The 26441-nt window shown below is 55.3% G+C and overlaps 1 protein-coding gene across 4 annotated transcripts in view; it reads right to left on the minus strand.

Moving 5' to 3' along the window:
- The window catches only part of NDST1 (N-deacetylase and N-sulfotransferase 1), a 62064-nt gene extending 36287 nt beyond the window's left edge, over positions 1 to 25777 (minus strand). For 2 of the 4 annotated variants that reach the window (XM_047092411.1, XM_047092388.1), the window contains exon 1: positions 25088 to 25189. The gene's annotated coding sequence lies outside the window, so the exon portion shown is untranslated. Of the gene's footprint in view, positions 1 to 5539; positions 5560 to 25087; positions 25190 to 25549 lie in introns of those variants that run through there. The other 2 variants (XM_047092396.1, XM_047092405.1) reach the window with 2 other exon arrangements.
- Between the last annotated feature and the right edge of the window lie 664 nt (positions 25778 to 26441).

Here is a 26441-nt window from a genome sequence, read left to right on the forward strand (position 1 = left end):
TGCACCCTGTAGGCTCCAGAACCCGGGGCAGGAGCAGGACTGACTGACCTCTGCAGGCACAGAGGCCCTTCCTGACACCTGGCACATAGGCCCTCCACAAATACTAATTTCATTCCTTCTCCTTCCCCACATGCCTGGGTGCCCCAAAGGGCAGGGACAAGTCTGATTCATTATGGAAGCCCCCACCACTCTCCCCAGGCCTAGGTTCTAATTGAATACTCAAGATATGAATGACTCATAATGACCTGTTGTTACTCCTAATGTACAGATAAGGAGACTGAGGCTTCAAAGTGAAATGACTTGCCCCAGTCACATAGGAAACCACTAAATCTTGACTCAAATGGGTTTCCTCCCTAACTTCAAATTTGGCCTTTCATTCCTCCATGAAACCCAGGGGCTTCTATAATAAAAATGATAACAACAATGATACCATTATAATTATCACCATTGTTATTTTTACTGCTACCACATTTCAGACGTTTACCACAAGCCTGGCTGGTACTGTGTTTAGCACTTTTACATACCATATCTCATTTAAGCCTTAAACTACTGTCATTATTTACATTTACAGTTGAGGGAAATGAGGCTCAGAGAGGTTACGTCACTTGCTCAAAATCACACAGCTAGTCCGTGGCAGAGCTGAAATTTGAAGCCAGACCCCAGGAGACAGAGGTGGCTCCAGAGCCTGCAGGGACATGTTAGCTGGGATGGGGAGAGCAGGAGGGGGCCTCGGCCACTGAGGCCTCTAGCTCTTAGCCAGGCTCCCACTGTGCTCTCTCAGCCCCAGACCCAGCTCTCCCTGCCAAGGTGCTGGGGATAATGAATGAGATGCTCTGGTTGTCATGGAGATACCATGGCAACGCTGCACTTTCGGGAAATACCACGGTAACTGTGGCCACTGCTCTGGAGTTGAAAGTCACTCCCTACCCCACCCACCCCCCCTTACTCCAAAATGCTCTGGTTCCCCCACAATCCTGTGTAGGACCTGGAGAGAAAGGAGGCAAAGGCCAAGGGCCTTCCAGAAACCAAGGTGTTTAGAATCAGGACTGGGGAGAGGGTCCGTCTCTGCCCTGGATGGGCAGGTCAACACCAGGAGTAGGACCAAGAACTCTCGGAGGCTGAGCGTCCTGTGCCTTTCATGGTGAAGCACACCTAATGACCCAGCCCTCACGTTTACCTGGCGCCTACTGTGTGCAGCAGACCTCCTGTGAAGGGCGGCACGTGTCATTCTGTGAGGTGGCCATGCACCAGCTGCTAGCATTACAGTTAAGGGCTTAGACTAGAGCCAGCCTGCCTGAGCTTGAATCTTGCGTCCATTATTTACTAGCCTTGTGATCTTTGAGCAAATCCCTCAACCTCTCTGAGACTTGGTTTCCCCAAGTGTAAAACAGGCTTTATATATTCGCAGGGCTGCTGCCCAGACTCAAAGAGATGACGGGTGCAAAACAGCGCAGGGCCCAGCACACGGCGATATAGGCTAGTAAAATGATTAGCCATTTAACAGGTTTGGAAACTGAGGCTCAGGAAGCAACTGGCCCAGGGCCACCTACCAAATTCACAGTGGATCCAGAAGGAGAAGAAACGGCGTCAGGTTTGGGAGGACATTGGAAGTGGGGCACAAGCAGACGGCCCATTCCCTGTCCCCTCGTTGTACTTACAGAGCACCACTAGGCACCGAGAATGGCACTGGGCACTGGGAAGTAGGCTTTACCAAACCCCAAGGTTTTAGGTTTCTGGTGTGAAGCTGCTGCAGGGTAAAATGCAGGAAGGTCCCTGCAGCCCCGGGTGCTCACCTAGCCCAGCTTTTATTTCCCGCCTGGGTCATTCCTGACACCCTCCCCAGATGCCCCATACTCCTACGCATATAGACGCACAGGCAAACTCACACGGTGCCGACACATTCAAATGGTGTCGTCACAGCCATCTGGGCCACAGGCACAAGTATGGGGTGGGTGGGGAGCTGAAGGAGGTACAGGAAGAGCCCCGCAAACAGCCTCAGAAGTATGTGAATGGGCACCAGGGCCTGGGGGAGGAGGGCTGGCTGCAGGCCCGGGCAGTGGCAGCCCCACAGGCAATCCCAGGGCCACTCCCCACAGCTGACCCAGCCCCTCCCGGCCTGTCCCACCCCCAGCACAATCACACCCACCACCCACCACCCGGCCACACCCCGAAGCCGCCCAGCTCCACCAGCCACCCGGCCTCAGCCTGCCCCACCCACCACGCACAGTGCAGCACAGAAAATCCTCCACATTTGCTTCCCAGCTGTGCAGGAGTTTCTCCAGCCCAATTACACCCCTGGGAGGCCGAACCAGAAGCAAATCCCTTCCTCTGCTGGAATTCGCTGCACACCCCATCCCCCACAGGCCCGCAGTGCCGCCTGGCCGAGGGCCCAGCCGCTGCCCATCAGTCACCCCGGAGTCCGGAGTCCGGGGCCGCCACCAAGGGACTGTCGGCAGTCTGGCTCAGAGCCTCGGGGCTGCAGTGTGGAGTCCACCCCGCGGTGAGCACATGGGGACACTGAGATTCCGAGAGAGAGAGAGAGAGAGAGAGAGAGAGAGAGCGAGCGAAGGATCCCCTGCCCCCACCCCCACCTACCTTGACCCATTTCCTTGTCCACTAAAAGCCTGCCCATCCTCCTCCAAGGCCAGCTGTGGCTTTCAAAGTCCTAGATGAGCTCTTCTGCTCTGTGTCCCATCATGCAGCGCTGGATGCGTGCCGCCAGATGCCAGGGCCTCTCGGGACTGGAACACTGGTCCCCCAACCTCACCAAAAGCTCTCCAAAGCAGACATGGTCTCCTACCCACGGTAAGTGCTCAAGAGAGATGTGCCCTTGCCAATTACCTTCCCCTTTGGGGATCCGAGCTAAATGCATCAATGCTAGGAACTCTCATTTATTGGACACAATATGCTGGTATGACACGCTCATTTAACCCTTACCGCAGCACTGTGACCTATCTTCCCCTCATTTTACAGATGGGGGCAGTGAGGCCCAGAGGGGGCGTGCGACTTGCCCCAGCCCACAGAGCTAACGAGTGGGTGACAAGGATCTCGCACAGGCCACCAGCTCCAGAGCCTATGATCCTCAGCTGTCAGCAACACGGGTCCCCTGTGTTCCCCTGTGTTCGCCCGGGATGGCTACCACACTCTACCGCTCTGGACATCCTATTCTCTGCTCCCTTTGAATGGTGTTCTGTCTGTCTTTGTTTTCATCCATTTTATGCGTGTTTTAACATCAAAAGCAGCCTCTCACGATCTGTCTTGGAGGAAGACCCACAAATCAGCCATCAATCAACAAGCAAACAAAGCATTCCCTGCTGGTTCACTCCCAGGTTCCTAACCTGGGATTTGTTCTGGGTTCCCCAGCAGGGAATGCTCAACAAAAAAAACTCAGGAACTTAGACCCTACTTGTTGAGAAGCTGTCTTTCTTCCAACGGGCCCGGAGTTGAGAGTTTACCTATGCACTAGCTCTGAAGAAAGGGTTTAGCAAGCAAACAAACAAGACAGCCTGTGGGGAGGGGCGGAGTCAGGAACAAGACAGGTCAGGACCAGCTGCCCCCCAGTCCCACCAAAGCTCCTAACAGACCAAGACGGGGAGGCCCATCATAGGGCATGCTCTTCACTAGCCCATGAAGCTTCCCCAAATAGGGCTCTCTCCACCCAACCCCCAAATCCATCGATGACAGAGTCGAATCCATTGCTATTTTTCTTAGGCTCAGATCACAGGCATTCAAAAGGAATGGAATGATAGTTCCCTGCAAATCTCATAACCTCCCTCCCGGACGGCAGCCAGCACTGGCTGAGCTCCTGATAACTCACCAGCCCCACACTGGGTCAGTGCTGAGAGCCTGCTCTGATCTGTCACACCCAATCCTCACACCCAGAGAGGTGGGGTCACTGATATGTGCACTTTACAGATGAGGAAACCTAGGCTCAGAGAGGGTAAGCAACCGACTGAAAGTCACCCAGCTAGGCAGAGGCAGAGTTTAGGATGACCCTGGGCCAGTCCTCCAAGGTGGGCTATTTGTAACCCATAGACAGTCCTTATGCTCAGCATTCCACACCATTCTTGAGTGAGGTCTGTGGCCTAGAGCATGTCCAGAGAGAGGTTTCCTGCCGATGACCCATCCCAGCTGCCTAACACAGGCTGACCCAATTTCTTCAGGAATGGGAAAGTCTTCACTGGCAGAGTAGGACACCGCAGGTTCCCAGAAAGGCAAGACCTCAGCCAGAGGGTCCTCACCTTCCCCTGCCCCAGGGGCCTCGGTCATCTCTGACAAGCAGGTGTCCATGTTAGAAAGGGGGCGGCCTCCATGGCCCAGGCAGCAGCCTCAAGTGAAGGAAGAAGAGACGAAGGAGTGAGGGTAAGAAGAAGTAGGACATCTCAACTTCGAGGGCCAACTCGAAGGAAAATGGTGACCAGCATGCCTCACGGGTCTGTGGCACACCAGGTACTACCATGACCCCATTTATTTGTCATTTTTTCCCAGTGACGTAGAAACAAGTTTATCATGCCCTGAACCTCCCCACCCCCATCTGCCACCCCTGCAGAGGAGCCAGGCAAGGCTGGTCAGTCCCAGCCCCTGTCCTTCCACGGGTCCACCCCAGGTCACCAGATGCCCCCCGAGAGATTCCATAAAGCAGGTGTACTGCTAGGCGGTGGGGAGCGCTCCATCTCATGGGTACAGAAGCCAAAACCCATGTGGGCCTGGGGTCCACATCAGCATCCCAGCCCCGACACTCGCTCCCTAGGTGCCCCGGGGCAAGACCCTTCCCTTCTCCTCACCTCTGTTTCCTCCACTAGACAACGAGGGGTGTGCACTAGATGGGAAGTTTGTGACCTCCTGGGTTACAGAACCCTTCCAGAATCTATGAAAGCTGTTAGAGGGCTCTCCCCAGACAGATACTGCATTCCAAACAAATGCAGGGTGGCTGTGACCGCTCCCCCATCCCACCCCACCCCCCCCCCACCCCCCCGACACACGCACAACAAATAAGAACAGGGGAACTGTCCTGGAGTCCTGGCTTTGACATGTTGTGGCTTTCACAAGTGTAGACAAGACTGAGGCCATGAATGTGACCTCTGAGCGCCCTGGGACCTCGCCATTCCTGCTCCCCACCAATGGCCCTGCAGTAATCTTTAACTCTTGGACCTGTTGGCTTCCGTAGGTTCACAGGATCGCCGAGCTATCAAGAGAAACAGCCCTTCCTTCCTACCCCTCGGCCACTACCTCCTTCTCCTCCAACAGGAATCTGCCAGGTCAGCCCTGAGCCATCTCTCTGGGGCTGCCCCAGGGGCTGAGACACTTCAGGAACCCGCTCCTGGTCCTAAATGCAGACAGGACCCAGGGCCAGGCTTGGGGCCAGGCTGTCCCACTCCCTGCACACCCGGGCCCCTCCTGCATGGCTGTGAACATGCCCACACTACTGGTGCACACACATCCAGACAGACCTGGGAGGACTGGACAGAAGGGAGGGGCCTAGGGGCTGTGGTCAGAGGGTAAGGGAAGGCCGGGGAGAGAATGACAAGACCCACCAGACCTCTAGGCAGCAGCGCTGGGCTCGGCTTCCCTTCACTGCGTCCTCTTAATGGCTGCACGCTCCTCACTTGACGAGGCCGCACCTAATCCCAGAGCTAGGACAAATGGCATTACTCTCAGCCAGTCCCCTCCCTGGGAGGGAGGGAGGGAAAGAGGGAGGGAGTGGTGGCTCTAGGGCACCCTGAGCCACCAACCATGTTCCGGAAGCCTCCAGGCCCCTCACCACCAGGTTCCTTGCCAGAGGCCACCGGCCCCTCCCTCCTGGACCTCAGGAAGAGGATGTCCTGCTTGCTTCTGCCCCACACTCAGGGGCCCCACAACAGGCAGAGGCCCCAGCCAGGAGGCACCTTCCATGGAGGAGGAGAAAGCACGTCCCTGGCCCTCACGCTGATGGGCCCTCCAGACACTCTCATGAAAGGTGCAGCCGGCAGTGGAGGAACCCGCGCTGGCCGCAAGGAAATCTGCACTATGGCTACAGCTCCACCTGATTTCCTATGTGAAGCAAGAGCCTTCCCCCTCCAGACCTGCTTCCCCACCTGTCCTGAAAAGAACAGGAAGTAGGCCCGATATGATGACATGATATCCGCTCAGCTATCTAGGCTCGCGGGTGGTGACACTGGCTTCTGGGCCCTGCCCCCATCCCGACTCAGCTGCGGGGTCCTTCCCACTGTCCGCCCAGCAGAGGAGGAAGAAGGGTAACTGCCAGAGTGTGGAAGGCGTAGAATCCAGGCCAGCGTGTTGAGGTGTTAGGTGAAAGGGCCTTACGTAGCCCAGAGAGGAGAAGCAACATGGCCACGGTCACACAGGCAGCTGGAAAAGGGCCAGGGCCAGGCTAGCCTGGCTTTACTCTTCAGCAGTAAACACGTAGGACTGTCCACATGCAGGAGTATCTGCCTTTTTAGAGGACGTCAAGGAGAGCACAAGGCAACTTGCTAATGGCAGAATTCCAGGCCCTGAGAGTCAGGGTAGGAAAAGAAAAGATGGAGTTTTTGTATGCGTGGGCCCAGGGACAGAGACTGGGCTAATTGTCCAAGTCCCCTCATGTCATGTCATAAGGGTGGCCCAGGACCACCTTCCGGGGCCTGGATAAATCCTAAGAACTCCTGCAGGGATTAGCGGCCTTGGCTACCTCTTAACAGCCACCTGAGGACTAGCCGACAGGCCCACTGGTGGTGATGGGGCCACTGGCCCAGATGGATGTCCCAAGACTAGGCTGCCACAAGACAGGAAAGCCTTAGGGAGACTGAAAAAGTTCCAGGCCCTGTGGCCAGCGCAGAGGGAAGCCAGATGCGCTGGGAGCAACAAAGAGGAAGGGTAAGCTTCGAGTCACTTAGAGCCACAGAAGCTCCCTAATCTCCTGGAGGCCTGGTGGGCACAGCACGGGCCTGCTGAGACCCAGGAGGCTTTCCTCAAGGCACGCATGAAAGTGGCCTCATCTCTCTAGATGTGCTGGGGCTTGTCGCCACGACAGGGGCCCGCCACCAACACGCATTGAGTGTGAGGGCCTCAACATGCTTACATGGAGGCACAGCTGGCAGGGGAAGGGGTAGGAGGTGGTGGGAGGCAGGGAGGAGGGCCTCACTTTCTCTGGAACACAGAAACTAGAGAGCATAGAGTGAAAAGTATCCGGTGACCTACTTACGGCAGATTCCTTTTAAAGGGGCCCGAGGGGCCTCTGTGAGACTCTTAGAAGGTGCCTCACAGGTGTCCCTGCACTCCCAAGGCTGGTGGCTCAGTTCCTGGGGTCAGGAGACTGGAGTTCTAGTCCCAGACCTGGCTGAGGGGAGGCAAGTGAGGCAGCAGGCACAAACGGTAAGGAGGCGCCCACTCTCAGATGCTGCTGTGCGCACTTGCCCGATGCTGAGAGGGAGCACCATCTCCCAGTAGCACCCGAGAGTGAGGGGCTCCTTCAAGTTCACCCCAGGCCCAGCCCTCCCCTAACCCGCCAGTGACCTCGGCCAAGCACCTGCTCTTCTCCAGGACTAGCTTTGGTCACCGGCAAAGCGAGCAGTGCCAGATAACTCCAAAGGCCCTGCTGCTTCCAAGCTGGGCGTCTCTGACCTACAGCTCATCCCCAGAAATGGGCACAATGGTTCCCTCTCCCATCAGTCCTCAAACTCGAGGCAGAAAACACATTATACCACCGTCCTATATAACCACGCGAGGCGCCCTTTGCCGAATGCTTGGCCTCCACTTCATCAGGGCTTCATCTTACAAGTATGGAAGCTGAGGCTCGTGGAAGTTAAGCAACTTGCTAAGGCCCCCAGTTGGGAAGTGCTTAGCTGAGATTCGAACCAGTGTCTGGCTATAATCCTACATTCCATGGCATTAGCCACAGATAACCCAAAATCCACCAGGGCCTGGAAGATGCCACTGGGTCTTTGCACCTCCCACACCTTCGAGTGTGCGGTGGTGAGGCTGATGTGAAAGGCAGGCTGGTGGAGGCCGGGAGCAGGCAGGCAGGCATGGGAAGCCCGTGTGGGCGCTGAGCATTTGCAGACTGACCAGACTGCAGCCAAGCCAGTTGTCCACCCCTGTGGCTACAATGTCCTCATCGCCATCAGCACACCGCAGCCACTGCCGTGCCATTTTTAAATCATTACACAGATGCAAAGCTTTTTCACAGACATTGCTTTAGCATCACATGACAGCCTTACAAGAACATAGCAAGGATTTCTTCCACCCTTCTCGAATGAGGAAAGTGGGGTTCCCAGAGGAGGAGTGATGTCCCCAAATGCACACAGTGAGGCAGTATTTGAGAGTGAACTCGGAGCGCCCATCTTCTGCCTCCCAGTCCAAAGCTTTGTTGACTCCTCTGTGCCCTCGACCTTCAGTTCAGTCAGCGTTTATAACAATGACCATTTTTGAGAGCTCAGTCCTTGCAGGTATAATATCCTTCACACATGATCTCATTTAACCCCCCCCCCTCCCATTAATTAAGTACTACTACTGTTTGCCTTTCACAGAGACACTGAGGCTCTGAAATTGTGGCTATCTCGCCCCAGGTCACCATGCTAGGAAGGGACACAGCTGGCTCAGAACCTCTGTGCTGCGCTGCTCAGTCTGGGACCGGAAGGGAGACCAGACATGCTCAAGCAGCACGTGTGCCTGACAGGTCAGGCAAGAGTATGATAATAGGAAGACAAACAAAGCTCTCAGAGAGCCCACAAGACAGAGGCTGTTACAAACATCCGGGCAGGAGGCCAGGAGTCTAAGCAAAGGACATGGGAACAAAGGGAGGTGACAGATAGTAGGGAGGTGGCCTTGTGAGACCTTGGTCAAGTGCCTTGCTCTCTCTGGATCTCAATTTACCCAGCTATTAAGAGAAGTCCCTGGAATATCTCCAGAGCCCCCTCCATCTCTAAAAACGCTTGGACCCTGGGAAAACAAGCAATGCCTAATGACAGCTTGGCTGTGAGCCCTGGGGGCTCCGAAATGTCCTTTGCCATCCTGGCATGGCTCAACTGAGGAGAAACAGGCTTGCGAAAGCCCAGGGCTCAGCCGGCATGCCTGGGCACCAGTGAAGTGTGGGTCTTGAGGGGGCCACATTCCTCCGCCCGTCATCAACCTCTCCACGGCTCCAGTGCAGCAAGCACCACCCAGCCTGGACTGAGACCAGGAACCGAGGGCACAGTCAAGTGCCCAGTGGAATGCCACTCCGGGCCTGCCCCGCCCCCCCCCCCGGCCCTGTCCAGAGCCCTACATGTAACTCAAGTCCCCTCAATGTCACCCACCCCTCAAAGCCACACATTTACATTCCCTAAAGTCAGTCACTGGCATGTACAGCCCAAGAGGCCTGTAGGAGAACTTAAGGGAAAGAATCACTCCATCCCCGAGGGACCTGTGCAAGGCAGAGGCTGCTCATGCCAGGTCAGTGAAGACCCCACCTGAGGAAGGCAGGAGAACCCAGTAGGGCCAGCCTCCAGTTCTCACTCTGGCGGGTAGAAGGGGTCAGGGACTTAACAAGAGGACTCAGGCCAAGTCCCCACACTCGCAGCTGCTCTCACATCACATGTGCAACACACTCCTACTTAGTAACCTTCCATGGCTCCCACTGCCCCCAGGCAAAACCCCTTCCCCTGACCCACCGCACAGGTCACTGCTACTAACAGCCTGAGTTAACAGAGAATGGGATGTGCCAGGGCCTTTGCTACGTGTTTTGTGCAAATTTTCTCATTTAACTCCCACTGCAACTCGGACACAGGTACCATGGTTGGCCCATTTTCACAGATGAGAAAATTAAGGCTCAGAGACGTTATGTTCCTGGCCCAGAGTCTCACAGCCAAGCAGCAAGGCAAAGATGCACAGCCATACCTGGACTCCGAAGCCCAGGTTCTTAACCACCGTGCTATGCGGCCGCCTCTGGCGTAACCTTCCACCCTCAGAACCCTGGGGCAAGCTCACCACTTCTGTGTACAAGAGGGGAAACCAAGGCCCGGAATGATAGCTCTCTCTATTGGTAGCAGAACCAAGACAAGGCCTGAGGCCTCCAGGGCTGGCCTCCAGCCTGCACCCCCCCCCCCCCCCCCCCCGCCGACCAAAGAGCCATGCCAGGTAGAAAGGCTGGGACCACCATGACAGTGAGCCATCGGAATCTGCCTTTTTCCTCCGAAGGGAAAAGCAGTAGGAGGCTGTCAAAGAGAGAAAAGAACATGAAGGGCCCAGGAAACATTTGTTCTTAGAGAACAGAGTCTCAGAGTTCGGGAGGGCAGCCCTCACACCCACACAGGAATTGCCCCTTCAGCAGCAGGAATACAAGGCCCAGGACCAATCTCTACCCATGTGCCCTCCACTCCAGCCAATGCTCCGGTGTAACGCATCTGACCTGAAATCTCCATTTCTCTCCCCAAACCTGCTCGTCATGCAGCCTTCCCTGTCTCAGTAAATGACAACGCTGTCCTTCCAGTGCTGCAGGCCAGAATCCTTGCTGTGGACACCTGCTTCTTCTCACATCCCACACCCAATCCATCAGCTTATCCAGTGAAATTGAGCCAGAATCCGACCTCTGGCTGCCTCCCGCACAGTGGTCACACTGAGCCCTCCTTCATCTGAGTGCCTACGGGGGCTTTCCACCCTGCCGTCACTTCTCGGGTGGTAGTCCACTCAGTCCTTCCCAAATGTGTGCTGGAACAAGGGCGGCCTCTGCCCCCCCTCAGCAGCTTCACCTTTACTCACACTAAACAGCAAAGTCCTCTCGAGTCTGCCCTCCCTCCGCTCCCATCCCCGACAAGGGTGACTCTTCTTTCTGTCCCAGCCACACCAGCCTCCTGGCTGTCCCTCAGATACACCCCACACCCTCCTGCCTCAAAGCCTTTGCGGTGCTGTTTCCTCTGCCTGAAATGCTCTTCCCCAGACAGCCCGTGGCTCCCGCCGCCTCCCTCGTGGAGCCTGCCGGCCCTCTTACCAGAGGCTTTCCACCACTGCCCAACACAGGAGGGCCATTTGCTCCAGTCACTCTTTCTACCCCCAACCAAGCTTTATTTTTCTTCCAGGCACCTCTTGCCACCTGAAAAACAGCCAGTATTGAACTGGTATTTGCTGCTTTGTTGATCTTGCCCCACCGCTAGAATGTCAGCCCCAAGTCCAAAACAGGGACATGGTCTGTTTTGCCCACTGCTGTGTCCCAGGGCAAGGAAAAGCGCCCAAACAAGGCAAATGCTTGACAAAAAAAAAGCATTTTTTTGAACACATCTTTTGGTTTCTGCAGCTCCTGGAGACCAGTGTCGCTGGGAGGCTGATCACCTGTGCCAGCTGAAACCCCGAGGGTTGTCACATGAACAGTTCCTGGCCAAATCCCCAACCTGTCCTGGGACAACTGACTGCTTGCACCAGAACAGGACTTTTCCTGGCCCCTGTCTGAAGCCTTTACCACCCTTTTGGCCACTGCAGGAGAACTTCTGGGTCTGACAGCTGGCTCCACAGGGCGGCTCCAGCCACTGGCAGGAGCAGAGACTGGGCTGCGGCTGCCAGCTCTCCCAGCCCCCCAGTGCTGCCGGGTCCCGGGTCCAGCATCTGACAAAGGTTGCCCCACGCTCCCAGCAAGAGGAGGCGGAGGAGGCCGGCCCGGTGCCACGCCTGCCCTTTTCCTGTTGGAGCACTGAGGGCCATCAGAAGGAAGCTTTGTCTCCAGAATAAAGAGCATGAAGCCCAGTGCCAGGGAGAGACGGGCACCGAGGGGGCTGGCCCATCAGACAGTTTAAGGAAAAACAAAAAAAAAATGGGATGGAGAATGTTTGAAGGCTAATTTGCACACCCAACCGGTCTCATGCCTTCAGGGTGGTTGTGACGGTGTAACTTCACTTTTCCACGCCCTAGCCTGGAGGTCAACACAGACAATCAGATGATTGTCCCAGCTGGGTCAATTGGCACTGACCCTGCACAGAGGGAGGTGGGGACAGAGGAGTGTAGTCTTACCTGAGAGTCAGATGACCTGAATCTAGGCCTGACTTTCCATGCACTTGTGTGTGACCCGTCCGTACCTCAGTTTACCCATCTATAAACGGCTTGTCCAGGCCTGCACTTTGAAGCCTCAGGTTGCCTGCCATTGGATCACACAGTGCGGCACCTCTCAGCCTGTGGCCAGGTCACTGGGCCACACAGGCGAAACTCCAACTTCGCTGGGCTCAGGTCCTCTCTGTGGGGCCTGATACCCAGGCCATAGCCCCTGCCCACTCTGACAGGCTTATAGCCTCCCTCCTCCCATGATGACCTGACAAACGTGAAACCTCTCTGGGCCTGGCCCAGTGACAGGTGGCCTCACCCCACCCAGACACTGGCACCTGCACTGATCCCCTCTGTCATCCTCTCCAAGGATGGCTCACAAGGCCCCTTCGGCCACAACCACAGAAAGGAACCCACACAGAGGGCAAAAGAGAAGCCCAGAGAGGGAAAAGGGCATATTGATGTCACACAGCCGACTGCCACCCACGGGTCCTCCCTAGCAGCCCTGGGCTTCATGAATTAAGACAGGGTCCTCAAAACCTGTCTACAGAGCCCCATGTCTGAACCTTCCGGGGAGGGGGTGCTACACCGTAGACTGAAGGAACCAAAGATGGGGGACAGAAATCTGCGTGTAGTTTTTACAAGCTTCCCAGCTTTTTCTTACACCCAGAACAACTGCAACCTCTCAGCCAAGACCTCTTTCAGGAGGAGCACAGCTTAGCTGGCCTCAAGGGATGTGCAGGATTTCAGCGGAAAGAGTGAAATAAACCTTGGACAGACATCTGGACAGAGGAGTCAACGGATAAAGCACGTATTCTAGGAGCAGAGTAAAGCAGAGAAAGGCTCAAAAGAGGGGAAACCCATTCCAGTAAACACCTGAGCTGATGCACCCCTTTCCCTCTGTACCCCCAGGACGCAGAAGTCTGGACTTGGTGCCATCTGAGGGCTGCTGACCCCGGCCTCTCTCTCTCCCCAAACTCCTCCAAACCCCCTGGGAGAGTGAAACGTGGGACTGTCACAGGTCAGATGCTCCTCTCTGTGGTTATACGGCAACATGGGGACGACACTTTCAGTGACTGTGTATCCGCAGCTTAAGAAGCTGCCTGGGTCAGTGGCTAAGCAGTCACAGCTTATCTGGGAGGAGGATTCGAGGGCCACAGGGCGGGAGGATCCAGAGGCCTCTATTAAATGGAACCTTTGCAGCCGGCGGCGGGGAGCAGCACTGCCACACCTTCATTCATAAAGGAGATATTTAATTTGCTCCTGCTGTGCACACAGCCCTGAGCCTGAGCACCATGCTTTGAGCAGAGATGAGCCAGCCCCCTACCCTCCACCATTCTTTTTTTTTAATGTTTTATTTTATTTTTGAGAGACAAGAGAGAGACGGAGCATGAGTGGGGGAGGAGCGGAGAGAGAGGGAGACATAGAATCTGAAGCAGGCTCCAGGCTCGGAGCTGTCAGCTCAGAGCCCGACGCGGGGCTGGAACCCACAAACTGAGATCATAACCTGAGCCAAAGTCAGACGCCTAACCGACTGAGCCACCCAGGCGCCCCCCTCCATCATTCTTAAAGAGCTCACAAAGCAGACGAGGAACGACACTATATAACACAAGAAAGAAAGTAGTTCATGACTCCAGGATAGGGTTACAAACTCAAATACCTGGAGGGCCAGAAAAAACAGGTAAGTGTGTGTTAAGAATGCAGGCTCAGGGGGTGGGAGGGAGGGGAGGGTGGGTGATGGGCACTGAGGAGGGCACCTGTTGGGATGAGCACTGGGTGTTGTATGGGAACTAATTTGACAATAAATTTCATATTAAAAAAAAATAAATAAATAAATAAATAAATAAATAAATAAATAAATAAAAATAAAAGAACGTAGGCTCAAGGTCTTCCGATCTTCCAATTTGTGAAGTAAAGCCAGAAATAGGGATTTTTAGGTGAAATCTCCTCTTGGCAATTAGCTCAATTTTTGGCATGGGTTAAGTAGGATGTGCCCATGGGGCAGATGTGGCCTGCCAGTTTGTGGCCTCTGTTTTCCTGAAAGGGACACAGAACGTGCCATGGAGCTCAGCGGAAGCCAACTCCCCTGCAGCTGAGGTCCCCGGAAGGCTTCCTGGGAGAGAACTGGTGTGGGCTGCCAGATGGTGGGGCTTCACTCCTAGGAGGGAATCCTGGGGAGGGGTACGCATACCCACTGGAACCACAGGGGCCATGGGTCAAAGGCCCCCTAGCCTATGGCCTGTCTTTCCTCTTAAAGAAGAGTCCTTGTCTCCGTCCCCAAAGCAGGCACAGAGGCATCAGCTCTGAACATCCCCAGGAGGTAGGAGGGGCCACCTTCCCAGCAAACCTCCTGATTACATCACTTGGCGGCAGGATAGCACAGGTTAATTTCATCCCTGGAGCTTGAGGAACAGATCAACTAATGCAACAGCTCCATCAGAGGTAGAGACAATGGAGGACAAAACGAGGTTAAGAATTGTGTCCTGCCTGGCCAGGCCTGGCTGGTTACATAAGCCTGCCTCAGGACAAAGCCACGTTCAAGGCACCAGGGAGGGCTTGGGCTAGAGAGGCCCAGAAATACAGAGAGGGTTCTCCCTCCCTCCCTGTCTACCCCTACTCTCCAACCTTGCCTTGCAGCGCCTGGAAAGCCCAACACAGAGTACAGAGCTAAAGGTGGAGACTAAGACCCCAAGATAAGGCACTTAAGAGGACTGCAGAGCTGGAACTAATAATAATAGCAAACTTTTACTGAGTAATGACTTTGTAGCAGGCACTGGGATAAGTCCTTTCATGGATTCTCTTATTTAAAAGTCAGTAACACCATGAGATGACAATTATTACTCCCATTTTACAGATTGGGAAACTGAAGCACAGACACAGCAACCTATCCAAGGTCACAGGCCTTCTAACTGAAGGGTGTGGCTTAGACCCCAATACTGGCCTCTGAGACCACGCTCTGCACCACCTGCTGCCACCAGGCTACTTTCTGCTAGAACACTGGAACCACCCCGCCCCTTCAGCAACTCCTCGCGGCAGGCAGTACATGCATGTGGGCCCCTGTCCTCCTGTCAGCACTTGGCGGGGAGGCGGGGGGGGGGGGGTGCGGCAGGGAGTCGAGTCCTCTGAAAACCTGATGAAACCTACAGACTCTCTCTGCAGGAAAAAATGCACAGAAATCCCCACGAAATGTTGTGCGTGATTTCAGGGGCACGCAGACTCCTGCACTGGTGACAATGGATGAGTCAAGATCATAGGATACGTAGGATCAAGAGATAGGAGGTGGCAGAAAAAGAGGATTCCCCCGAGCCCTTTGGGATGCCTCATATCTATAAACACGGGGCCCAAACTCACAGCTGCTTAAGTTCATAGGCGTGGGCACGAACCAGGGCTCAGGGTCTAGTCATCCCTTCGGGCTAGGAGAACAGGATAAATCACGACATACAATAGCCCTTGCCTTTGCACCCACTGGGTGTGAGTCACAGCTCCCAGCTGCCGGGCAGACGGGGAACAGCATCTGGGGCCCCGGCATCTGGACGGGGGTGGCATCACCAAGCACACCATCCCAGCCTCCCGCCCACCGCACAACTCAACATCCAGTGAGCCCACCTCACTACAGACCAGCCCTGGCCTTGCCCTACCTCCACAGCTTTGAGTGTTTCCCAGGGGGACCCCTCCGTGGCCCCTGCCCAGCTCCCATGCCAGCCACGGCCCTGGGAGGAGTGGGTCAAGACAACAGCCCCTTGCAAGGCCCCAGAAGACCCAGGCTCCAGTGCCAAGTCTCCCGCTGTCTCACTGCGTGACCTCAGGTAGGCTCGTCCTGCCTCTCAGAGCCTCAGTTCCACCAATTGTCAAATGTGGAGACCACCCTATCCAGTCCTTCCCAGCTCAAAGCCTAGTGTATAAACAGTGGCATCTGACAAACTTTGTGCCTCCCTGGGACCCTGCTTTCAGGAAGTTACATAAACATCCTTCAGAGAAACAAAAGTCCAACCTAAAGACGACTTTTTTTTAAAAAGGATATCAAGAAGCCCTTTTTATAGTCCAACTTCCCCCATCCTACTTCCATTGTTCCAAATATCCTCTCAGGACCTAGAAAATACACTGGGTTTCCGTCTGGGGTTTGGGCTTCTGAGTGTTCTTCCCTCGGAGGCGGCCCCGCCTCTCCTTGGCAGCTTTCTCCCCAGGACACTCCCGTCTCGGCCCCCAGCACTGCCCTGGGCTACCCCGAGGGCTATGGCTACCCAGTCCGCCAAAGATGGGGTGGGGTGCAGGGGCAGTTTTCGGGAAACAAAGCCTTCCCTGGTCAGAACAGAGACAGCGCCAGGTTCGGGTCCCCATCATGACGCCATGTGTGGCCCTGTGTGGGCAAGTCCCTGTTCCTTGGTTCACCACTGAGAAACGAAAGTGTTCCCACTGTGTCAGGAAAGCCCTCCAGTTCCTCAGCAGTACCTTGGTGACACTGAGGCAGAAAAGGACAGCACTGGACAGTGGGCTCTGATCTTGACCCCCACCCCTACCCCTCCTCCTAGAACCAGAAGAGGGTTCTTTTCTTTCTCTGATTTTATCTCCTGTCCTAGCTGTGGGACCTTGAACTCAGCACTGAGTGAGTCTCTGTGTACCTCAAATGGCCGTCCATAAGATACAAAGAATGACAGTGTCCAGCAGAGGCCCCAACATGGAGGCTTCAGCCCTAATCATCCCAACACAATCCCATCACCCTGCCAAAACCTAATTCACTCATTTGATATTTGACATATTTTTGCATCTTTAAAAAACCAATCCAAGTGGGGCCTGCTACATAAACATTCCAAGACAATCTCCTACTTCCCTTCTTCCAAAGAGATCGTGTTTCCAAGCACCTCTATAGAATTCTACAGAATTCCTAGATCTATCACCTTATGGCTGTATGGCCTCAGTATTTTCATCTATAAAATGGGGACAATAATAGTGCCTACTTTATAGGATTATGCCGAGTAAGCAGATAAGGTCTCAAAAAATGTTGAGTGAAAATGATATGATCATCTTCATTAAAATTATTGACATAGTTGGGGGGCCTGGGTGGCTCAGTCAGTTGAGTATCTGACTCTTGGTTTCAGCTCAGGTCATGATCCCAGAGTCATGAGATCGAGCCCTGTGCCAGGCTTCTTGGGATTCTCTCCCCCTGCCCCCTGCGCCTCTCCCCCACTCACATGCACTCTCTCAATAAAATAAAAATAAATAAAAATATTGAGATGTTTAAAACAACTGGACTGGTGACAGCTAAGGTCCCTTAACCCTCTCAAGCCACATCTGACCACTGTGATCACACACACACATGCGCAAACACACACGCACACCCTTCTCTGGAGTAGGATCCACACTCTCTGCCTGGCCCCAGCCCCAGAACACAGCTGGTTTGTTCCTGGAACCCACCCTTGCCTCCCACAAAGTCCCCCACCCTTCAAGTCCCCTCATCCTGCCTTCCTTAAGGGACCCCACCACTGTCTCCTATAATTGTCTTGGGGTTCCACTGAACCTTGTTATTGTGTCACAAGAGTGTCTCCTGGAGATGTGACAAGATGATGGATCCTTGACGACAGGGTAGAGAAAAACTGGGCTTTTCTCTGGGTCTTCAACATTTGCTGGGTGTCTGAATATGCTGAGAGCCCAAGGAGGGAACTGTGTTGTTGTTTTTTTAATTATCTAACCAAGTGTTTCTTTTCTTTTCTTTTCTTTTCTTTTCTTTTCTTTTCTTTTCTTTTCGTTTATTTTTGAGAGAGACAGAGCATGAGCAGGAGAGGGGCAGAGAGAGAGGGAGACACAGAATCTGAAACAGGCTGTCAGCCCAGAGCCTGATGCAGGGCTCGAACCCATGAACCATGAGATCATGACCTGAGCTGAAGTTGGTCACTCAACCGACTGAGCCACCCAGGTGCCCCTCTAACCAAATTTTTCTTCAACTTTAGCATGCACCTACATTACTTGGACGCTTCTTTTTTTTTTTTTTTTAATGTTTATTTTTTGAGGCAAAGAGAGACAGACAGAGAGTGAGCAGAGGAGGGGCAGAGAGAGAGAGGGAGACACAGAATCTAAAGCAAGCTCCAGGCTCTGAGCTGTTATGACAGCACAGAGTCCGACGCGGGGCTTGAACCCACAGACCGTGAGATCATGACCTGAGCCGAAGTCGGACGCTCAACCAACTGAGCCACCCAGGTGCCCCATTACTTGGCGGCTTCTTAAAACAGACTGCTGGACCCCTCCTTCCCCCCTCATCCCAGTTTCTGATTCAGTAGGTCTGGGGTGGGGTCAGATAATTTGCATTTTTAGCGACTTCCGAGGTAATACCCAGGCAATGCTACTAGTCCAGAAGCCAACCCTGAGAACCATGGACTCAACCTGCAGGTGAATAAGGAAGAGCCTCCATGAGCATGTGACGTTAACCCTCCTGTAAAAGCGTTAGCAGGAGCTGCCGTGGTCTAAGAAGAGGAGGAAGGGAATCTGGACAGACAGTGATGCATAAGTGAAGGCCCTGTGATGACGACATTCACTTCTCCTCACCTGGCCTCTGCCTGGACAGGTAGTATAGACCAGAGGTGGCTGCCACTGAACAATGATTACGGCAGACCTCCGCCGACCGCCACCCCAGACCTGCCCAGACAGGCCGATCCATGGCCAGCCTAGGGGTGATGAGAATCCACACCCTGCCTCGTTCAGCCAGACCTCGGGTGTGAACGAGGCCAGAGTCTCCACCACATCTCAACCATGTGAGCGCTGGGATTCTGCCCCACACCTCCCCACACAACCCCTTCCATCTTGGCTAGCTCTGAGCATGCTTACGTTTCCTCATTTCCGGTGCCTCACAGAGTAAGTCTGCTCTGTCTGGCCAGAGCAGCCCCTCAGAAACCAGCAGCCCGTAATGGTAATCCCTTGAGCCTGAACGCCCCCCCCCCCCCACGCCGCAAAGGCTGAGCCTTCCACTTTGCTAAGCCTTAGTGGCCACACCTGCTACCAGGAGGGGTGACACAAGTGCCTATTTCCTCCTGCTCTCGGAGGATGGAATGAGCTCCCTGTTCAATAACAACATCACCAGCTACAACAATAATCATAACTCACATGGACTCAGCTTATAGTTAAGCATCTTTCCTGCATTATCTTTCTAAATGCTGTGAGATGGGGACCGTTACTATCCCCTTTGAACAGAGGAAGGCACTGAAGAGCTTCCCAAGGTGCCACAAGTAGGAAATGACCCAGCAAGGCCATCTGGGTCCAGAGCCTAGCTCCCAGCCTCTGCCCTGTGTTCTAGTGACCTGCCCCAAGATCTACACCAGGCCACCTCTCCCTGACATCATCCCGTCCCCCTTCCCAGGGCACAGGGAGGCTCGGTGGGAGGCCTCTGGAGGTGCCAGCCCACAGTGTGCACAGTCTAGGGCATGGTGCCCTCGTCTCAAGGACAGCCACAGGACCTACCAGCCAGGCCAACTTATCTGGCGTAAGTTTTAGATACCATTCAACATGGCCACTAGGGAGGACACGGGCCCTTATGGAACTTGAGCACCTTAACCTTGATGGAAAGGACAAAAGAGGAAAACAGGTGTAACAGAAGAAATCCTGTCTGGCCTCCTGGATAAGACTGGCAGCTCCCACACCCCGTGCAAATTGCCCAGTCTCTCTGGGCCTCAGTTTCCTCTTCCAAATAAACATTCCCAGGCTATGAGACAGAATGTTCAGGAACTCAAACCCTAAGGATTCTTCCTTCCATCTCGGAAAAGACAGACCACCCCCTAGGTATAAACAATATTAATACCCATTGTTATCTTTGAAGAGCTACTTACTGGGCTCTTACTCTGGGTGAGGCACTGATCTGTTCAACTCTCCTAGCAAAACAGGACTATTACTATCCTCATTGGTTAAAGCCTAGAGGGATTTAAGATTTAGGTAATTTTCTCTAGATCCCACAGCTAATGATGACAGAGCTGGGACTTGAACCCATGACTTTTGACTCCACTCTGCAATGCTCCCCCCTGGTGAAATGGGCCACACACAGCCCCTGCCTCCAAAGCCTGGAGCCTAGAAGAAATGAGATATGTCCCTAAGAAACCAGAATTCAAAGCCAGGTGTGTGAAGGGCCCCATGACAGGGCCATATAGTAGGCTCTTCCCATGCAAAAGCAGGGAGCAGGCAATGTCCAATGGCATTAGGAATGACTGTAGGGAAGTGGTAACACCGGAGCTGGGCCTCAGTGGGGGACTATTGGGGGGTGAGGGCAAGTGACTGGGGTTCAGCATCCTCGCCATGAGCAGAGACGGGCAGGTTCTGCTGAGGCTTGTGGGGGAATGGGAGATGGGGCACTGGTCACATAGTGGGCTACCTCCCATACCTTACCCTCCAAATAAGCAAATGCTCATTTACAATGCATATGTTTAACATTAGATTAATCCAGTCTGAATCAAGAAACAAGACAGGTAGAAATAAAAAGGGCTAGGAGGCAGCTTAATGTAAACTCTCCTCCATCTAGGGAAGAGATTTGGTCCCCTCTGTGACTCCTTTGGTGGCAGACTATCTCTACCCCGGAGGCCATACAGTTCCAGATATTCACATCCACACCTTCTATCAAGCTCCAAACCTCCGAGTTGAAGCTGATGGGCAGAACTTTGTACCAGCCCCACAGGCAGGAGAAAGCGCCTCTACTGGTGACCTTTCAAGACCAGGAGACCCTGCATTAACCATTGCTGAAGGGCAGGCAGGGGACAGCCCTGCCTCTACCCCTCCCACTCCTCACTTTCAAACCCACTGGCCCTTCCCTTCAACTCCTACTGGTTCAGACTGATTCATGATTCAGCTTTCTTTCCACACATTTGAGGAAAGAGAGACTGAACCCATTTCACAGACGGGGAAATAGAAGCCTAAGGTTCCAGCCCCCTGAAACCACAGTCCCGGCAGCTCTGGCAGCTGGTCCAGACATCCCGAGGGGCCCCTGGAAGGTCAGCTGTGCTGACTGTGTTCCACAGGGTAAGGACTCTCCCAGGCAGAGCACTGCAGGCCAGGCCAGCATGGGGAACTTCCCACGAAGCACAGGAAGGGGCAGCTCTGAAGAGCTATGAGAAAAACAGGGGGTGGAAATGGGCCGAGCACTACCCGAACTGCTGAGATTCTCGGAAGAAAAGGGAACTGAAAGAGGTCACCCAGGTCTGACCCTCCCAGCACACGCCTTCGGCATCCTTTCCCTCTCTCCAGGGTCACTGTTTACCTTTAGCAATGGAGACCTCGCCTCTCCCGAGGCATCGTATTCCGTTAGCCTCCTGTCACTCTTGCTGCTGTCTCTGCCCTCAGGAGGCACGGGACAAGACTATGCCCTCTGCCCACAGAGAGCCCTGCCAGGGGTTGGAAGCAGTGACGCTGTCACTTAAGGGTCCTTCCCCAAACCTCAGGTCACCTGTGATGAGCCCGAGCCCCAAAGCAGCTACAAAGTCCTTCAGCCTCCTCCTCCTCCTTTCCTCAGTCCCACCGCCTGAGTCAGACTCTGCTCAGCTCTCTGCTGGACCCCAACTGGTATCATCTCTGAGCTGGTCTCAACACAACCAGTCTCACCACCATCTTTGGCCAGATGACCTCTGAGAGGAACAGCACACTAGGGCAAAAGCAGTTCTGGCCTGCGTTCCAATACCGCTCTGTAAGTGACTCAAGGCCTCTCTGAGCCTCCATTTCCCCATCTGAAAATGGGGCAGGGGTGGGGATTACCGGCGGCAGCAGCTACTCGGCAGGGGTATTGTGAGATTTCAGTGGAGCGTCTGTAAGGAGCCTGGCACGAGACATGGCCACAGGCATCGACTCAACGAGCGGCTTACCACCCTCTGTCCTCTCCACCGGCTACAGAATAAAATCCAAACTCCTGAGCAGGATGCTGCAAAGTCCCCAGAACCCAATCTTGCCTTCCACTGCCCCCCTTCCCACAGCCTGCATCCTCACAAACACTTCCTCTCCCAGGAAGCCCTGCCGACGTTAACAACCAGAAGAGCTTTTCCTCTCTACTGACCTTCCAAAGCCCATCTATCACTGACCACGTCCTGCCTCTCCACCATCATTGAGCCTCGTCTTCCCTCCCCCATCAGACCAGCAGCCTCTCCACTCAGAAACAAGCAGCACCTCACCCTCACCCCATTTCGTTTCCCCATCACCCCACCCCGCAGACAGTTTCCATACATATTTAACAAATTACCCTAATGTTCCATTTCATGTAAAGTATGTCCAAGTCCTCCAAACAGTCCAGATATTTCAAGCCATACCCAAACCAAATTCCAAGCCAGCAGAAGTCTGCCCAGTCTCTAGGGACTTGCAGGCCTGGCTTTGGTCCCAAAGTATGGAAGACGGACGGGTCGAGCAGGCCCAAAGCCCAGAGCAGAGAGAGCTTGGAGCTGCTGAGACCAGAGCCCGTTTCTACGTGTCACAGATGCAGTTTCTCAGTTGGCTCCTGGGCCAACCCTCAGCCTATGATTTCACACTCGACCACATCCTCAACTTGTGAATTAAAACTGTTTCTTGCATGCCCCTTATTGACAGGAGGCTCACTATCCATTTTTTCTTGCTTGCTGGCTCCTTCCCTCACCTGTTGATTCTCCCAGAGGCCTCTCTTTCTGCTCTGATCACGAGGACAAGGACAGTCTGGCCGCATGCCAAAGGGTCACCCCCATCCCTCAGGGCTCCTTTCACCCACCCAGCCCCTCCACTCATCGCCCCGCATTTCTGAGTCCCCTCAAAGTCCAGCTAGTAGTGGAATTTCCACTCTTGTTCCTAGAAGCTGACAGTGGTCTGTCAGCCCAGGAAGGCCCCCTGTTCGTGGAGCCTACCAAAAACCTACAGACCCTGCAAATCCCAGACGCAGTGCTGGCACAGCCCTCGGAGCATCTAGGACAGTAATGTGCACGCAAACTTTCATTTCCCAAGAACCTTCATTTTCTACCCCACTCCATTGTTTTAAGATGTCATTTATTAACTAGAAATTTGTTTTCCATGTTTAAAGAAATTACTCAAGGCCCCCAATAAAAGCCTGATCAGCAGTCATGAGATGGTACCCTCGCCAAAAGACTGGGCCAGCACAGAGCACTGAAACCGGCGGAAGTCTGGGTCCATGCATATTCACTCAGAGTATTTACTGAGGGTCTACACTGTGCCCCAGGTTCAGAAACCCAGTACACACAAGCATTTTCCATTAGGATTCTGTAATCCTGACAGTGGCTCAAAGTCCACCCTCCCATTACTGTCCTCGGGGACCTTTGGGGCTGCAGCACCTAGGGCAGGCCATTAGTTTAGCAATAAGGACCCTGCTGATGAGTCACACAAGTGGACACCTGTGATATAAATCCTTTGGCCTTCTGTCTCTCATCGCCCCCAAGGGCTCGGCTTCTTGGCCCTACCTCTGCTCTCTGCTGATCTAAAAGTGACCTGGTCTGAATGGAGATGAAAGGTTCTGCCTTCTCCTGGGTGCCGGGGACAGGCCTGTTGACAAAGCCACCAGCTGTCCCTAGCTGGAGCCAGGGAGACCAGCTCCTCCTGCACCACCCTCACTGGGAGAGCATTCCTGCCACGGACCCAGCCAGCAACAGAAGTCGGACCACCATAGAGGTCCGGGCCCAGGCTCCACTGGACTTCCCTCCTGGTCCAGCTGCCCACAGTAACAAGAGCCAGGGCACAAGACCTCAACCTGCACCAGTACCAGGCAGAAGGAGCATCACCTGGGGGTGAGGGTGATGGGGAGAGGGGACAAGTGTCCTCATAATTTCAACTGAAAATAACACCATGAGCTCAGTCACAGCAGGACTTTATAGAGACCTGTAGGTGAGACTCAGGCTAGGGGAGGAGAGTCAAATCCAAGTTCCACCACTTCTCACCTGCACAGCCTTTACCATCCTGTGCCTCAGTTTCCCCCTCGGTGAAATGTGGTTCATAGTAAAGCGGGAGAACTGAAGAAAATAATATATATAAAACAGTTAGCCCAGGGGCGCCTGGGTGGTTCAGTTGGTTAAGCGTCTCACTTCCACTCAGGTCATGATCTCCCTGTTCGAGGGTTCGAGCTCCACATCAGGCTCTGTGCTGACAGCTCAGACCCTGGAGCCTGCTTGGGATTCTGTGTCTCCCTCTCTGCCCCTCCCCTGCTTGTACTCTGTCTCTCTCTCAAAAATAAGTAAACATTAAAAAACAAAGCAAAGCAATTAGCCCAGTGCCTGGCACATAGTAAACATGCAATAAATACTTGTTGAATATAAACATGCCACAGTTTACTGAGGTACCACAGATTTTCATCTCATCCTTATTCTAGAATATACTATATTTTTCCCATTTTACAGGTGAGGAAACTGAGGTGAGGGAAAGGTAAGGAACCAGCCCAAGGTCACAGAGCTGGGAAGTGACAGACATCCAGGTCAGTCTGCACCTCAAGACCAGGGGCAGGACTGCCTGAGGCCATTCTGAATGATTGGGGGCGGAGTGGGGGGGGGGGGGGAAGTACAGCGCTAGGGGTAGACAGGGGTGGGGTCCTGAATCCCCTGGGCCTAGCATGGCTCCTGGCTGACCCCTGTGCTCAATCCAGTTAAGAGCCAGGAGGCCAGTCCCCCGATTCCCATCCTGTCCCAGTGCCCCCTCCTCACCCCGTCCCAGGGTGTTAAAGAGCAGCGTTCAAAGCGGAGGCTCCACGCTCCGAGAACCAGAGAGAGGAAGAGAGTTAGAGACCAGGCCGCTCTCGCAGCCCCGAGAAAACCGGTCCGGCCGCCTCACCCTGCCCCAAGCGGGGACCCGGCCTCTAACCCCCTCCCTCGCCAGACAAAAGTTTCCCCTGTTCGGGAGTAGGGGAGGGGGAGGGGGCATTCCTCGTGAGTGACATTATCCGTGACCTACAGCTGCCGCGCTGCCCTCGCCCGCACCCCGGCCTGCCCCCAGCCCCAGCGCGGCCCCCCACCCCTTTGTCCTCCCACCCCCGTGCGCGGGGCCCGGCAGACTCGGCTCGCCCGCCCGGCGCCCGCCCGCACTAAACTTGCGCCGGCGGCCGCTTGGGCCCCGCGCGGCCTGCACGCCCGGCTCGGGCCCCGCCGGCCCGGCGACAGGGGACTGGCTGGCCCCGGCCCTCCCAGCCTCTTACCTGCCACGGCTGGGGCGCCCCCCGGGGGGAGGAGGCGCTCCCGGCGAGCCGCGGGACGCCTGGGTTTCCCCCCCGGCCGTGCGGGCGCCGCCGGGCTCTGGCCCCGGCCGGGGTTAACCCCTCGCCGGCCGCCTCCCGCCGCTCCCACCCCCGCTCCACGCCGCAGCCGCCGCCACCGCCCGCTCCGCCTCCCGCCCGCTGTCCCCCTCCCCCTCCCCCGCCCGGTGCCCAGCCCCCAGTCCCGGCCCCCGGCACCGCGCTGGGGCAGCTCGCAGTCCCCACCCCCACCCCCACCCCCCCGCCCCGCGATCCCGCGGCGGGGAGGTGGGGGTCTCCCCGAGAGCTGGAAGTTGGGGCGCGCTGCCCCCGCACCCCGCAGGCCGGCGGCGCACAGAGGGGCGAGCCCGCGCGCCCAGGGCCCCCAGCCCGTCTCCCCTTCCCCTCGCTGGCCGCGGCGCCTACCTCCCCGAATCGCGGCCGTGGGAGCGGGGTTCGATCCCGTGATGGGGCGTGGGTGCCGGCCCGAGATCGGCTCCGGAGGCCCCGGCGGCCGGCGGGCGTGCGGCGAGCGCCCCGGGGCGGGGGCCGGGGCGGGACCGGGAGCTGCTATCGGGGCTGGATTTCTCGGCTTCCACCCGGATTCTCCCTCGGCTCTCCCGGCCGATTCGGTGCTGCTCGGCGACCACGTGACGCGGGCTGCCTTTGACCCCTGTCTCCGAGCGGGTAGGGGGCGGGGGCCGGAGGGGGTGTCAGATGCGGGACCCACGAGGACCCCGGGCGGCTGCCGGGCGTCCTGGAGGCGGTGACCCCGGGGAAACAAAGCCCGGGGGAAGCCCACAAGTTATTCGGGGTCAAAGAGGGAACAGCGCTGGGGGTCGGAGAGGCTTCAGAGAAAACTAGGGAGACAAAGACCCGCGCCCGCCGCGCCTCCGGGGGCCCTGGGAGCGCCCTGGCCGGGCCCGAGGGGGCCTCCCGGCTCTGCCGCCGCTGGGCTTATGACAACTGTCCAGGGCCTCCCCGGACGGCTCCCCGACAATCAGGTCTCTGCCGGAGTGACCCCTCCTGGGCAGGCCTTCCCCACCCCACCCCACCCCACCCCACCTTTGCCCTGACTCTTGAAAACCCCTTTATTTCCTTTATCGTGATTATCTGGTTCATTTACTGGTCTCATTGTTTACTAGAATGTCATCTCCCCCAACAAGTTGTTCCCAGCGGAATCCCTAGCGCCTAGCACGTAACAGGCAGCTGAAGAGGTGGATGACCTTGTGCAGATTTCTTCTCCCACTGAGCCTCGGGTTCCCATCCCCAGTGTCATTTCAACCATCTCAAGGACCCTGCAAGTTAGGCCAGACTA

The sequence above is a fragment of the Lynx rufus genome, unplaced genomic scaffold (genome assembly GCF_022079265.1).
Source record: "Lynx rufus isolate CCGP_SWC_20201006 ecotype Redwood Valley unplaced genomic scaffold, mLynRuf1.p SCAF_1, whole genome shotgun sequence".
Taxonomy (NCBI): Eukaryota; Metazoa; Chordata; class Mammalia; order Carnivora; family Felidae; genus Lynx; species Lynx rufus.